Genomic DNA, 16,692 nt, shown 5'->3' with positions numbered 1-16,692 from the left:
CCAAGTGGAAATGTTAAGCAGGCAGTTGATATTCAGGTAAAGAGCTCTTTCGAGAGGTCTGGAATGGTTCTATAACTTTGGAAGTTGTCTTATTGACACTCTATTTTGTCCTCAAAGATGTGCCTCACCACCTTTTCTCTGAACTTATCATCCATGGGGGAAACTCCCAAAAGTCACCAACCATCATCCAACCTCTGTTATTTTAGGGCTATACCCCACTAAGGTGGTTAATTTTAAATGGGAGCATTCTCATTGGAAGCCTAAAGATTTTGTTAGGTAGTGAATCAATAATGCACAAGTAAGAAAGTTTTCCCATTTTTAAGTATCACTTCTCAGACCGGGATGGGGGACAGCAACAACACTACAAGAATGCAACTACAAATAACACCTGGCCAGTATTCCACAATGATAACAAGAAAATGCCCAGTGAGGGAGGAAGGCAAGGCAAAAGGACTCCATCTTCTATTTTTCTTTTGCCTGCTTTATTTGATGCCTTAGGCAGCAAGCACTGATCTAACATTCAGTTCTGCATTGTTTTAAACACATATCTTTGCTTAAGAAATGAGTGTTCATTGTAGGTTTTGAATATGAATACATTAGTAGGAGTGCATTTATTTTAATGCATTTAATGATGAGTTTACTAAAGCTGAGGATCGGGTGTCTGTGAAAACCTTAGAAAATGATTTGAAATAACTCTTCAGATGAATGCTGGTTGAAGGTCATCATACAAAGAGCCAGCACAAGCAGCAACCATTAAGAACAGGCATCTATTTTAATTTCTCAGGTGTGCGTTGATGAGGAGAACTAGAACTGTTTTAATTGCTAATCACTCAAAGGAAAGAACACACCACGTTAATTAAATTCACTGATGAGGGGGCAGAGCAAGATAGCAGAGGAGTAGGAGACCTGGATTTCGTCTCCTCTCAGGAATTCAGCTGGATAGGGATGAAACCATTCTGAACACCTACAAACTCAACAGGAGATCCAAGAAAAGAAGAGCAGCAACTCTCCGAACAGAAAAGCGACCACTTTCTGGAAGGTAGGATGTGCGGAGAAGTGAATCCGAGGTGATATTCGGGAGGATAGACGGCGGGGGAGGGGCCTCCGTCGGCTGCTTCTGGCAAGTGATAGAACCACGGAGCACAAAATCGGAACTTTTAAAAGTCTGCTCCGCCGAGGGACGTCACTCCGGTGGCTAAGCGGGGGGTGGAACCCTCCGGGACAGTGTGGTCTCAGGACCCTCAGGGTCACAGAAAGACCGGGGGTGCCTGAGTGCGGCAGAGCTCCCAGGTAACGGAGCAGGGAAGCCGGCTGCAGCTTGGGGTCGCCATAAACCGTGATCCGCGGCACAGTCGGGCCCCTGCTCCTCCAGCAGGGACCCAACAAGCGACAGATCCGGGGAGACTCACCCTCCTCCCCCGGGAGGAGCCGCGCGGGAGGGCACCGCAGGGATCTGCTGGGTTGGGAGACTCCACCCGGGGTCGGGTGCCAGAGATAGAAATGCGTGGTCACAGGCCGGGTGAGCACGGAGTGCGGCCGGAGACCGGGGAGACGGGACTGACTGACGGCTTTTCTCTGGGGGCTCACTGAGGAACGGGGCCCCGAGTTCTCGGCTCCTCCGGGACAGAGATTGGGAGGCTGCCATTTTCACTCTCCGCCTCCAAAGCTGTACGGGAAGCTCGCAGGGAACAAAAGCCCTGGAGAGCAAACCCGAGCAGATGACTTAGCCGGGAGGGGGCAAGGGCGGGGCACTTCCGCCTCCGGCAGAGACATTTGGGAACCACGGCAACAGGCCCCTCCCCAGAAGATCAGCGAGAACAGCCAGCCCAGACCAACTTTACCGATCAATGAGAACAGCAGAACTCCAGCGCTAGGGGACTACTGCACATAGAATTCATGGCTTTTTTACCATGATTCTTTAGTCTTTCAAAGTTAATTTTTTTTTAACTGTCTTTTTTCTTTTTTTTTTTTGAATTTTTCTTTTTCCCTTTTTCAACCAACATCTTATCAATCCCTTTTTGAAAATCATTTTTCTTTTTCATTTTTAGAGTCATATGCTATCCCTTCATAGTAGTTACCCGTATTTTTGGCATATATATATATAAGTTGTTCTCTCTTTAAAATTTTGAGATAGTTTCTTCTAACAGATCAAAATATACCCTAAATCTCTAGCATATGGTTTTTTTCTACTCCCTGCCTGATCACATTCTCTCCCTTTTTTTTTTCTTTTTTCTTTTTTTAAATCCTCTTCTTTCTTTTTTTTTTTTTAAAGATTTTTTTTAATTTATTTATTTGAGACAGAGAGAATGAGAGAGAGAGAGCATATGAGAGGGGGGAGGGTCAGAGGCAGAAGCAGGCTCCCTGCTCGGCAGGGAGCCCGATGCGGGACTCGATCCCGGGACTCCAGGATCATGACCTGAGCCGAAGGCGGCCGCTCAACCAACTGAGCCACCCAGGCGCCCCCTCTTCTTTCTTTTTTCAAACAACTTCTTATCAATTCCTTTTATAAAATTTTTTATAATTTCCATCTTTACAGTCATATTCCATCCCTTCATCATATCAACCCTTATTTTTGTACATATATAAGTTTCTCTTTCTTTAAAATTTTGGGAGGCACTTTCTTCTAACAGACCAAAATACACCCCAAATCTAGTGTGTGGCACTGATCTATATACCAGCCTGATCATATTTGATCATATTCTGTTTTTGTTTTGTTTTGTTTTGTTCTGTTTTTGTTTGTTTTTATCTTTATCTTTTTTTTTTCTTTTTTCTCTCTTTCCCTTTCTTTTCCCACAGCTTCAGGTCTTTTCTGATTTGTTTAGAGTATATTTTCTGGGGACGTTGTTACCCTGCTAGCATTTTGTCCTCTCATTAATCTATTCTCCTCTGGACAAAATGACAAGATGGAAAAAATCACCTCAACAAAAAGAACAAAAGGTAGTACTGACTGCCTGGGACCTACTCAATATGGACATTAATACAATGTCGGATCTAGAGTTCACAATCATCACTTTAAAGATACTAGCTGGGCTTGAAAAAAGCATGGAAGTTATTAGAGAAACCCTTCTGGAGAAGTAAAAGAACTAAAATCTAACCAAGTCAAAATCAAAAAGGCTATTAATGAGATGCATCAAATATTGGGGCACTAACTGCTAGGATAAATGAGGCAGAAGAGAGAATCAATAATATAGAAGACCAAATGATGGAAAATAAAGAAGCTGAGAAAAAGAGGGATAAACAACTACTGGATCACGAGGGCAGAATTCGAGAGATAAGCGATACCATAAGACAAAACAACATTAGAATAATTGGGATCCCAGAAGAAGAAGAAAGAGAGAGAGGGACAGAAGGTATAATGGAGCAAATTATAGCAGAGAACTTCCCTAATTTGGGGAAAGAAACAGGCATCAAAATCCAGGAAGCACAGAAAACACCTCTCAAAATCAATAACAATAGGTCAACACCCCGACATCTAATAGTAAAACTTACAAGTCTCAGAGACAAAGAGAAAATCCTGAAAGCAGCTTGGGAGAAGAGATCTGTAACCTACAATGGTAGAAACATTAGATTGGCAACAGACCTATCCACAGGGACCTGGCAGGCCAGAAAGGACTGGCAGGATATATTCAGAGCACTAAATGAGAAAAATATGCAGCCAAGAATACTCTATCCAGCTAGGCTGTCATTGAAAATTGAAGGAGAGATAAAAAGCTTCCAGGACAAACAAAAACTAAAGGAATTTGCAAACACAAAACCAGCCCTACAAGAAATTTTGAAAGGGGTCCTCTAAGCAAAGAGAGACCCTAAAAGCAACATAGACCAGAAAGGAACACAGACAATATACAGTAACAGTCACCTTACATGCAATACAATGGCACTAAATTCCTATCTTTCAATAGTTACCCTGAATGTAAATGGGCTCAATGCCCCTATCAAAAGACACAGGCTACCAGATTGGATAAAAAAACAAGACCCATCGATATGCTGTCTGCAAGAGACTCATTTTAGACCCAAAGACACCCCCAGATTGAAAGTGAGGGAGTGGAAAACCATTTACCATGCTAATGGACACCAAAAGAAAGCTGGGGTGGCAATCCTTATATCAGACAAATTAGATCTTAAGCCAAAGACTGTAATAAGAGATGAGGAAGGACACTATATCCTACTTAAAGGGTCTATCCAACAAGAAGATCTAACAATTGTAAATATCTATGCCCCTAACATGGGAGCAGCCAATTATATAAGGCAATTAATAACAAAAGCAAAGAAACACATCGACAACAATACAATAATAGTGGGGGACTTTAACACCCCCCCTCACTGAAATGGACAGATCGTCTAAGCAAAAGATCAACAGGGAAATAAAGACTTTAAATGACACACTGGACCAAATGGACTTCACAGACATATTCAGAACATTCTATCCCAAAGCAACAGAATACACATTCTTCTCTAGTGCCCATGGAACATTCTCCAGAATCGATCACATCCTAGGTCACAAATCAGGTCTCAACTAGTACCAAAAGATTGGGATCATTCCCTGCCTCTTTTCAGACCACAATGCTTTGAAACTAGAACTCAATCCCAAGAGGAAAGTTGGAAAGAACTCAAATACATGGAGGCTAAAGAGCATTCTACAGAAGAATGAATGGGTCAAACAGGAAATTAAAGAAGAATTAAAAAAATACATGGAAACCAATGAAAATGAAAACACAACTGTTCAAAATCTTTGGGATGCAGCAAAGGCAGTCCTAAGAGGAAAGTATATAGCAATACAAGCCTTTCTCAAGAAACAGGAAAGGTCTCAAGTACACAACCTAACCCTACACCTAAAGGAGCTGGAGAAAGAACAGCAAATAAAGCCTAAACCCAGCAGGAGAAGAGAAATCATAAAGATCAGAGCAGAAATCAATGAAATAGAAACTAAAAGAACAGTAGAACAGATCAACGAAACTAGGAGCTCGTTCTTTGAAAGAATTAACAAGATTGATAAACCCCTGGCCAGACTTATCAAAAAGAAAAGAGAAATGACCCAAATCAACAAAATCATGAATGAAAGAGGAGAGATCACAACCAACACCAAAGAAATACAAACAATTATAAGAACATATCATGAGCAAGTCTATACCAGCAAATTAGATAATCTGGAAGAAATGGATGCATTCCTAGAGATGTATCAACTACCAAAACTGAACCAGGAAGAAATAGAAAACCTGAACAGACCTATAACCACTAAGGAAATTGAAGCAGTCATCAAAAATCTCCCAAAAAACAAAAGCCCAGGGCCAGATGGCTTCCCAGGGGAATTCTACCAAACATTTCAAGAAGAATTATTACCTATTCTTCTGAAACTGTTCCAAAAAAAATAGAAATGGAAGGAAAACTTCCAAACTCATTTTATGAGGCCAGCATTACCTTGATCCCAAAACCAGACAAAGACCCCATCAAAAAGGAGAATTACAGACCAATATCCCTGATGAACATGGATGCAAAAATTCTCACCAAAATACTAGCCAAGAGGATCCAACAGTACATTAAAAGGATTATTCACCACGACCAAGTGGGATTTATCCCTGGGCTGCAAGGTTGGTTCAACATCCGCAAATCAATCAACGTGATACAATATGTTAACAAAAGAAAGAACAAGAATCATAGGATCCTCTCAATAGATGCAGAAAAAGCTTTTGACAAAGTACAGCATCCTTTCTTGATCAAAACTCTTCAGAGTATAGGGATCGAGGGTACATACCTCAATATCATAAAAGCCATCTATGAAAAACCTACAGCGAATATCATTCTCAATGGGGAAAAACTGAGAGTTTTCCCCCTAAGGTCAGGAACGCGGCAGGGATGTCCACTATCACCACTGCTATTCAACATAGTATTGGAAGTCCTAGCCACAGCAATCAGACAACAAAAAGAAATCAAAGGCATCCAAATTGGCAAAGAAGTCAAACTCTCACTCTTTGCAGATGATATGATACTTTATGTGGAAAACCCAAAAGAATCCACCCCAAAACTGCTAGAACTCATACAGGAATTCAGTCAAGTGGCAGGATATAAAATCAATGCACAGAAGTTAGTGGCATTCCTATACACCAACAACAAGACAGAAGAAAGAGAAATTAAGGAGTCGATCCCATTTACAATTGCACCCAAAGCCATAAGATACCTAGGAATAAATCTAACCAAAGAGGCAAAGGATCTGTACTCAGAAAACTATAAAATACTCATGAAAGAAATCGAGGAAGACACAAAGAAATGGAAAAACGTTCCATGCTCATGGATTGGAAGAACAAATATTGTGAAGATGTCAATGCTACCTAGAGCAATCTACACATTCAATGCAATCCCCATCAAAATACCATCCACTTTTTTCAAAGAAATGGAAGAAATCATCCTAAAATTTGTATGGAACCAGAAAAGACCCCGCATAGCCAGAGGAATGTTGAAAAAGAAAAGCAAAGCTGACGGCATCACAATTCCAGACTTCCAGCTGTATTACAAAGCTGTCATCATCAAGACAGTATGGTACTGGCACAAAAACAGACACATAGATCAATGGAACAGAATAGAGAGCCCAGAAATGGACCCTCAACTCTGTGGTCAACTAATCTTTGACAAAGCAGGAAGGAATGTCCAATGGAAAAAAGACAGTCTCTTCAACAAATGGTGTTGGGAAAATTGGATAGCCACATGCAGAAGAATGAAACTGGACCATTTCCTTACACCACACACAACAATAGACTCCAAATGGTTGAAAGACCTCAATGTGAGACAGGAGTCCATCAAAATTCTAAATGAGAACACAGGTAGCAACCTCTTCGACCTCAGCTGCAGCAACTTCTTCCTAGAAACATTGCCAAAGGCAAGGGAAGCAAGGGCAAAAATGAACTATTGGGACTTCATCAAGATAAAAAGCTTTTGCAAAGCAAAGGAAACAGTCAACAAAACCAAAAGACAACCAACAGAATGGGAGAAGATATTTGCAAATGATATATCAGATAAAGGGCTAGTATCCAAAATCTATAAAGAACTCATCAAACTCAACACCCAAAGAACAAATGATCCAATCAAGAAATGGGCAGAAGACACGAACAGACATTTTTCCAAAGAAGACATCCAAAGGGCCAACAGACACATGAAAAAGTGCTCAACATCACTCGGCATCAGGGAATTCCAAATCAAAACCTCAATGAGATACCACCTCACACCTGTCAGAATGGCTAAAATTAACAAGTCAGGAAATGACAGATATTGGCGGGGATGCGGAGAAAGGGGAACCCTCCTACACTGTTGGTGGGAATGCAAGCTGGTGCAGCCACTCTGGAAAACAGTATGGAGGTTCTTCAAAAAGTTGAAAGTAGAGCTACCATATGATCCAGCAATTGCACTACTGGGTATTTACCCCAAGGATACAAAAGTAGGGATCCGAAGGGGTACGTGCACCCCGATGTTTATAGCAGCAATGTCCACAATAGCCAAACTGTGGAAAGAGCCAAGATGTCCATCGACAGATGAATGGATAAAGCAGATGTGGTATATATATATATATATATATATATATACAATGGAATATTATGCAGCCATCAAAAGGAATGAGATCTTGCCATTTGCAATGACATGGATGGAACTGGAGGGTATTATGCTGAGCGAAATAAGTCAATCAGAGAAAGACATGTATCATATGACCTCACTGATATGAGGAATTCTTAATCGCAGGAAACAAACTGAGGGTTGCTGGAGTGGGGGGTGGGGTGGGAGGGATGGGGTGACTGGGTGATAGACACTGGGGAGGGTATGTGCTCTGGTAAGCGCTGTGAATTGTGCAACACTGTTGAATGTCAGATCTGTACCTCTGACACAAATAATGCAATATATGTTAAGAAAAAAAAAAGAAGAAGAAGGTAGCAGGAGGGGAAGAATGAAGGGGGGGAAATTGGAGGGTAGACGAACCATGAGAGACGATGGACTCTGAAAAACAAACTGAGGGTTCTAGAGGGGAGGGGGTGGGAGGATGGGTTAGCCTGGTGGTGGGTATTGAGGAGGGCACATTCTGCATGGAGCACTGGGTGTTATGCACAAACAATGAATCATGGAACACTACATTTAAAACTAATGATGTAATGTATGGGGATTAACATAATAAAAAATTTAAAAAAAAATTTAGTGATGATAGTAAAAGTGGGGGTGGATTAATCACTTCTAATGGCAGAACAATTTTCTTTAAAAGCTAGTTTTATAAATAATAACTGGAATTCACCAAAAGAGAACTCTGTTCTTAAAGAATGTGCATGTGGAAACACACACACACACACAGAAAGCCTAACTACCGCAGAGCATAAATTGCAGGCTGTACACTTTTTAAATCATTTCAAAGGTGCAATAACCATTGCAGAATGGCATCTCCAGTTCACTCTCTGAACAAAGATGTACCAAGCACCTGCTGTATGCACAAAGCTGTGGTATGAATAATGAAAGAAATTAAATAAATGCACCTCTTCAACTATATGTTTGGACTGTGGAATTTTCTATACAATCTGTATATATCAATCACTAGGGACAAAATTCACTTTTCTATGGCACCTCAATAAGGTGCACCTCAAAAAACCTTAAGGGGATGAAGATCGGGGTATATCATTTTATTGACTAAAAATGCTTTAGATCCCCTGGCATATAATAAAGTATACATCTCTAGGGAGACTCTGAGTTTTGCCTTTATAAATACAGAAGAGGGAAAGGCAAGTAAAATACAAGTGACAAGGATTATATAATCAAGCCTTTAAAAAGAAAATGGCTGGCTCTCCACACCTAATACTGGAAATATTGTAGTTATCAAATTCTAGAAATGGAGCAAACGGGTATCCATTTAGACCTAGAAGCAAGACTGCCAGTGAGGAGAAAGGGGTTGGGAAGTGCAGTTCCGTGTGGTTAAGGACTCTCACCACATTCCTTTGGGAATATGGGGTTTCTGTAACTACTATGTCCAAAACAGTGCCAAAGACAGATGGTCAACTGGTCCCAAAGAAAGAACCTGGAATGACCATGAGAACCAGCCATTACCCATGACTTAAAACAAAAACTGTGTTCTGTGGTAATCTCCTTCTTGGAGGCCAGGGTGCCTAACTGGAAGCAGCAACTATCAAAAAATGTCACAGAGAAGCCCCGTAGCCCAGACCTACACAGTCTTTATCTTCTAGCTTGTCCACTTATATGTATTTGGTTCTTACCAGAACAATGGAAACTACACAAAACTACTATTTTTATTTCATCTCCTGACATTGGGACATTCTATACTCTCTACCTTCAGTTTGCTAATGATAAGGAAGGGCTGAAGGAAAAGTAACTATGGGTGCCCTATTTTTCCATTTTTTCTATGTCATCATGTTCAGCCTAAATGGTTGAAATAAGTAAAAATAAGATAGGTTTCCCTGGTTGTCATGTGTCTTAGAATGCAAGAGCATTCTCTCTGCATTCAAAGCAAGTTCTAACTCAGACAGAAAGCGTGACCTCTGGGGGCTGTGAGCACCCTGCTTACTCCGACCTACAGGTAACACGCTTACCCAGGTAACTCCCTGCGAGTCCCACTGAAATTCCACCAGGTGCGCTCAGGCGGAGTCTGGGTGCTGCACGCGATGGTGGGAAGGGGTGACAGGAACACGAATTGTTCGTTTCTCCCTTAACAAGCACGTTCCCATGTCCCGTTGAGCTTCCCTCGCCAAAGACAAGTTCAGAGATACAACTTTTAAGAACTTCAAGATGGCAGCAGAACATTACAACAAGCACAGGACCCTCCCGAGAGCGGGCTCCTCTGCGGGGGATGCCCTTTCGCAGCTGCACGGGCTGCACACCCACATATGCCCAGCCCTGAGGGACTGATGACGACACGGTGAATCTTGGGAGGTGTGGTCCCTATAAGCCAAACGCTACAGGCACGTCAGAAACAGAGTGATGCCATAAGAATTTCCACCAGGCATCAGGTTTTCAAGTTTTCCATCTACCTGATATGTTGAAGAACCAGACTGCAGAGCAGGAAAAGACTGCACCTCAGTCATAACGTCTACTCCTTCTTTAGCCCTTATTAAACTTCTGTTCCACGGTAAAAATTGTACTGTAATGTCCATCCAGGTGTCCTGCAATCTTGACTTGGGAAGATAGTTCATCCAGTCCTCTTAGCAACCCTTCAAACTGGATAGATCTACTTGTGTTTAAAAAAAAAAAAAAAATGAGATACCAAATTCTATCTGCAGAATGATCCAATTCTATTATTAAAAAAAGAAAAGAAAAGAAAAGAAAACTGGAATGAAAATTTCTGTGCCTTAGCAATAACTATATAGATTTAAAACTGCATTTTTAAATTTCATTTTACAAATTTTCCACACAGAGCTTGCAATTATAATAATGAAGGGAAAATGTTGCTATTTTTAAAGAGATACAACTCTTTCTGACCTTGTAGTCTCCTTTGCTTCTCCAGACCTTGTATTGCTCTTGGGGTGAATCAGAATCGCAGTGTTCAATAGAATAGCAAAACTTAGGCACCTTTCTCTTTTTTGGTCCAGGCAAGTCAGCTGGCAATGATAACATATGCCCGACTTCAAGCGAAGAAGAATAGAAAATGTTTCTTGTAAAGCAAAGCTGGAAAAAAAAAAATACAAAACAACAATAACAACAACAGTAAAAAAACAAAAACAAACAAACAAACAAACAAACAGGGAGCTCATTTAGCCATCCACTTCTGGCTTAGGAGGAACTCAGTAAGTGTGTATGAAATTTTATTAAGGGTGTTCATGCTTTCTCTCTGTCTGCATTTGATTAGTTACACTGCTCTTCCTTAACATATTAGAGTTGGAACACAAGGAAATTTTGTTGGCTTGTTTGCTTCCCCAGGTCTGTACCTGTAGGATTTATATTTTGTATATAATTTGGATAATTTGAAATATCTTTGAAATACATGTATGCACATCTTTAGCACCTACACCAGAGAATCCAAAAAATCAAATTATCTGCAAAGTGTAGAAGTGGCAATGATTTCTTTACAAGTGATTATTGATTTATTGCCCAGGATCAAGGCTCTGTCACCTCACTGATCCAGGAACAGAATGAGTAACTAAAACGAGCACTGGAGCTTTCAAATTCACCCCACCTGCTGCAATTCCCAAATCAGGGGCTTGTTCTTGAATTTTTTTAAAAAATTAAGCTTGCCCTGGGGCACCTGGGTGGCTCAGTCGGTTGAGGGTTTGACTGTTGGTTTTGTCTCAGGTCATGATGTCAGGTCATGATCTCAGGGTCATGAGATCGAGTTCTGCACCCCTGTATGGGGCTCCATGCCCAACAGGGAGTCTGCTTGAGATTCTCCCTCTTCCTCTTTCCCCCTCCCCCCTCTTTAAAATAAATACATCTTTTAAAAAAATTAAGCTTGCCCCCTTTCCAAAACCACCCAGCTATTCTGACCCAAAAGCCTACTGGAGGACACGGTGGCTTAGGGGTCCAGGGGCTGGTGGCTCTTAAGATGTAGGATACATTTATAGACCTCATAATCTTTAGGCAGATTTCACCCTCAATGGATAAAATCAAAAGAAGGAAGCAAACTCCCATACAGCACTTTTGGCAAGTGTTATCAGGGAGCTAACTCAAAGATTTGAGTTCAAATTAAAACATACCAGGGGCGCCTGGGTGGCTCAGATGGTTAAGCGTCTGCTTTCGGCTCAGGTCATGATCCCAGAGTCGTGGGATCAAGTCCCGCATCAGGCTCCCTGCTGGGTGGGGAGCCTGCTTCTCCCTCTGCCTCTGCCTCTCTCTCTCTCTCTGACTCTCATGAATAAATAAATAAAACACTAAAAAATTAAATTAAATTAAAACATACAAAACAGGTCTGTCTCACCATAAGCAATGACACTGTGGTAGAGACAGCTGTAACCTGGTGCACCAGCTCCTTTCCTCTTCTTAAGCACACAGCTAACCACAGTTCCTGCCAACCTGTCCGTGAAGAGTGATCACAGGGCAGAAGGGTGGGGATCGTCTTCCAGGCTGGCCTCTAATCCTCTAGGTCCTTTCCCTCTGGCAGCTATATGAGCACACCTAGGTGACTGCTTTATAAGGCTGCTGAGGATGGCAGATGCTCCGCAAGCTGCCTCTGAACAGCTGTGTCTCAATGACTCCTCCTTGGATTTTCTGAAATAGAATCCCATTGCCTCTGAGCCATTGTACATCTTGGGGACTACTTGGCATAACAGTTAGCATCCCTTACTAATTGAGATGTTTACCCAGAAAGAAGAATTTAGTTCTTTAGTTTGGTTTTGTTTATTCAGAATGTTTAATAAACCAAGTTTACTTCTTAAAAAAATCACAAAATGGAGGCAGAGTATGGAGATTTTATAGATTCAGTGAAAAATTTAGCAATAAGTTACTAATATACTATTTGACTATTTTATAGCCCTAATTGTGAACTCAATTTGAATGTACGTACTGAGAAGTTCATTTTTGTGTAAATATACTTAAATACTATTCACTGGAAACAGTTTTGTCATGTTGTTGCTGATTTGACAAGAGGCCAGTTCAGTCTTTGATCTATTTCAAATAGTCTTCATCTTAAATTAAGTATATATATATTTGTCACATTTCATATGGTTTAATGCCTTCTGCCTTTTTTGACACTTCTTTCATTCTTTTATTTTTGACAGAAATTAGATTTTTTAACCTGTGCAAGCCCCCTCTCTGTTCCTCTCAGATGATTTATTCAATTTTTTAGTAGTTTTTGAGGCACTATGCCAGGTGCTATGATCATCTGTCTCATTATCCCAAAAAAGAGAAGTGAAAACTTTTGTCTGTAATATAACGGTTTAGATGGTGGCAAGATATAAAATAATACACAGACATCAATTGGTTTCCTATTAATATTCTAACAAAACAGCCAGTAAGAAAGTAGAATGGAAAAAGATACCAATCCTATTCGCCATATCTCAGTGTAGTGCTTCTCAAAGTGTAGACCACACATCACCTACACCAGGATGGAGGAGGAGGAGGAGTACAGATTCCTGAGACCCATCTAAGACTTCCTAAGTCAAATTCTGGGCACATACACCAGTGAATCTGAAATTTTACACAATTTTAAACAGACCCCCAGGTAGTTCTTTTGTTCTCTAAAATTTGAGATTTCACAGTATACTAAATAAGAGGAGACATTGTGTAAATTTAAGCAAATTATTAAACCTATAGAGGCTTCAGTTTCTTTATATGTAAAAAAGGAATAACAATACCTACATCACAAGGCACTTTGGAAGAATAAATGAAATACCATAGGCAATGTGTTTGAAACACTACCTCGTACCCAGTGACTACTCACTTGTTATTAGGTATCAGTATTAAATATTGAAACAAGAAGCTAAAATATGTAGAAATAAGCTTAAGGAAGAAGATTTGGGTCTTAAAAAAACCAACAAAATTACTTAGCAATACTTTTTAAATTCATATAAATGGCGAAGCATACTATGTTCCTTCCTGCAGCAGAGGTGGGGAAAAGAAGGGGAATGTAATATATTACTATAGTAATATAGTAATATATGTAATATAGTAAAAAAAATCAATCTTTTCAAAATTGATTTTTAAATTTCAAGTAGCTCTCTACAAAATACCAAACCAAGGCTTTGTAATTCAACATGAATTAGATGACACTTAGATGAAGATAAGTGTCATCTTAAAGAAGAACAAGTAGTATAAAAAAATTATCCAATCCTCCCCCCAGCCACACACCAAATGCAGAAGGAAGAATAGTAAGGACCACTTTCATTGTCAAACATCATAATGTATAGTTACAATACATTTAAGAGCATAATATCATTATCAAAATGGGCAGACACACCAATGAAAGTAAAGAGAAAATACAGAAATCTATGTAAGGACATAACTTAGAATATGATAAAGTTGGTATTTCAGATCGAAGGGAAATAGGAATTATTTAATACATGTTAATTGGGTTATTGATTAAGTAATTAGAATAAAAATAAGTTCTCTCCAAATTAATTTCAAAATGGAATAAAGAGTAAAATTAAACTATAAAAAAGAAAATTGGAGTATATAGAATAATTATGTGTCTGGAAGCACTCTGTATAGTATGCTTATAGAAAAAAATATATAAGATTAGGGAATTTAGGAAACCATGATTGATTAGTAAAATGTAGGAAGAGTAGGCAAAATAAGAAAGAAGAGGTAGTGGAATATTTTTAATCTTTTGATTATAAGAAGGAGAGAGCCAGGAACATTCCACCAAGACAAGAAAATATTCTAACCCTAAACTGCATCAGTACCACTTATGGTTATCTGGGTTATTGGATACTCTCACTGTGCTAATGATATAATAATTAACAAAACAGCCATCAAATCATTTAAATGTAGGGGCCCCTGGATGGCTCAGTTGTTAAACATCTACCTTCAGCTCAGGTCATGATCCCGGGGTTCTGGAATCGAGCCCCGCATCAGGCTCCCTGCTCAGCGGGAAGCCTGCTTCTCCCTCTCCCACTCCCCCTGCTTGTGTTCCCTCTTGCGCTGTGTCTCTCTCTGTCAAATAAATAAATAAATAAAATCTTAAAAAATCATTTAAATGCAATAAATATTAATCAGAAATGGATGGTGAGTGGAGTTCCAAAGATCTCTGTGGATCAGACTATGAGAACCACAGTGGCCCCACCATCCTAACATGGTGGCTCTATCTCCTTTTCATATTTCCTGCCTTATGTAGGTCTGTGATTTGGCCTCCAAAACCCCAGCATGTCCCCATACCTTGTGAAACAAGAGACCATTTTAATTTCACAAGCATCTATAGCCAACAAAGAATAGCTATAAAAGCACTCCCCTCTCCAATGTGTGTTAAAGATTTGCTCTATTCCTAATACTTTCATAATTACATCTATCTTTGAGAAGGTAGCAATGTTTTCTAGGCTCTCAGGGGACATAGTTAAGAAGGATGGGTGGGAAGGATACACATGACAGAGATAATCTAGCATATGAATCTTCTAAAGGACAGATGATCTTTCTAATTAGTAATAGGTGCAAATTTTCTGGAAGTCAATTTGATAATAGACATCAATCAATTGGGCAGTACACATATGTTTTAACCCAGGATTTTACTTTTTTCCCAATTTTTTTTATTGTGGTAAAATACACATACTAGAAAATTGATCATCTTAGCCATTTTTAAGTATATAGTTCAGTGGTAGTAAATACATTAATTATGTTGTACAACCATCCATCTCCATAACTCTGCATCTTATAAAACTGAAATTCTACAACTATTAAGTAATAACTCTCTAACTCTCCATTCCTCCTCCCCCAGGTCCTGAAAACCACCCTTTAGATAGAAACCATCTACTTTCTATCTCTATGAATGTCATTACTCTAGATATTTCATATACTCTAGGTACTTTTTTGTCTTTTTGTGACCGGTTTATCTCATTTAGCATAATTTCTTCAAGGTTCATCAGAATTGTCTTCCTTTTTAAGGCTGAGTATTATTCCTTTGTATGTATACATCACATTTTGTTTATTCTGAACATTCCATGTTCAATGAACATGGGTATACAAATATCTCTTTGAGACCCTGCTTTCAATTCAAATATATACCAAGAAAAGGAATTGCTGGATCACATGGAAATTCTATTTTTAATTTCTCTGGGAACTGCCATACTGTTTTCCACAGTAGCTATACCATTTTACATTCCCACCAACAGGGCACAAGGGTTCTAATTTCCCCACATCCTTGCCAACAGTTGTTTTCCATTTTTAATAATAACTATCCTAGTGGGTTTGAGGTGGCATCTCATTGTAGTTTTGATTTGCATGTTCCCAATTATGAGTGATGCTAAGCATGTTTTCATGTGCTTTTTGGTCATTTCTCTATCTTTTCTAGAGAAATGCCTATTCGTCCTTTGAGTGAGGTTGTTTGTTTTCGTTGTTGCTGTTGTTGAGTTTGGGGAGTTCTGTCTATATTCTGGATGTTAATCCCTTATCAGACAAATAATTTGCAAATGTTTTCTCTCGTTCTGTGGGTTGCCTCTTTACTCTGTTGATAGTGTCTTTTGATGACAAAATATTTACATTTTCAATAAATTCAACTTGTCTATTTTTTCTAATGTTACTTGTGCCTTTAGTCATATCCAATAAATCGTTGCCAAATCCAGTATCCTGAAGCTTTTGTCTTGTGTATTTTTCTGTGAGTTTTATTATTCTGGGTCCTACCTTTAGATTTTTGATCAATTTTGAGTCAATTTTTGTTTATAATATTGGGTAAAAGTACAACATCATTCTTTTGCATGTGGATGTCCAGTTTTCCCATCAGCAGTTGCTGAAAAGACAGTCCTTTCCCTCACTGAATGATCTTTTTTTGTTCACACATTGTTTTCTTGACTTTCTCTATCTCTTCCGTTAGGTCTTTCAATAGATTTAAAACAATTGTTTTAAAGTTTTTGTCTAGTAAATCCGCCATCAGGTCTTTCTTTAAGAATGGTTTCTATTGATTTATTTATATATTTTTTGAATGGGCCGTACATTCCTGTTCTTTGTATGCCTTATATTTTTTTGTTGTTGAAAACTGGACATTTGAATGAAATTATGTAACTCTGAAAATCAAATTTTCCCCCTTCTCCAGGCTTGCTCTTTTTTTTAATATTGTTTTTGTTTTTATGATTGCTGTGGATGGTC

Source organism: Mirounga angustirostris, unplaced genomic scaffold (genome assembly GCF_029215605.1).
Source record: "Mirounga angustirostris isolate CCGP_5_RB_7025 unplaced genomic scaffold, mMirAng1.0.hap1 SCAF_12, whole genome shotgun sequence".
Taxonomy (NCBI): domain Eukaryota; kingdom Metazoa; phylum Chordata; class Mammalia; order Carnivora; family Phocidae; genus Mirounga; species Mirounga angustirostris.
Note: the sequence above shows the minus strand (reverse complement) of the source record.